Below are 474 nucleotides of genomic sequence, written 5' to 3'. Positions count from 1 at the left end.
TACAAGTGGCGGGCAGGGCACATTCTCAACAGCCTGGAATCCGCCTTAGAGCCACTGGGTTTGCGCAGGGCTGCCACAGGAACGACAGTTTGGGGGCGTCTCCTCGGGGTCTGGATTCCCAACACTCGCTCAGTTTTTCCGAGGCGTCCCCCCTCCCGCATCTCCCGCTCCGGCCGCTCGGCCCCAAACCCCCTCCAGCCCCTGGTCGATCAGCCCAGGCTCCTCGCCCAATTCCCTTCAGACCCTTCACAGACCTCTTACCACCACATGGCCTCGCCACCCTCCATCCCCTCAGACCGCCACCCCACCCTCGGCCGCACCATTCCCCGGCAGCGGTACCTGGGGCTCTCGAAGCTGCACCCCCTGCGGCGCAGCGCCGCCCTCTTCTGCCGCTGGAGAGCAGCGGCCGCCCGGGGCGCCCGCTCCATCGCCCCGGGCGGGGGCCGCAGGCTCGGGCGCACTCGAGTGGGCTCG

This window comes from Trichechus manatus, unplaced genomic scaffold, assembly GCF_000243295.1.
Source record: "Trichechus manatus latirostris isolate Lorelei unplaced genomic scaffold, TriManLat1.0 scaffold00038, whole genome shotgun sequence".
In the NCBI taxonomy this organism is placed as follows: domain Eukaryota; kingdom Metazoa; phylum Chordata; class Mammalia; order Sirenia; family Trichechidae; genus Trichechus; species Trichechus manatus.
This window is presented reverse-complemented; position numbering follows the sequence as displayed.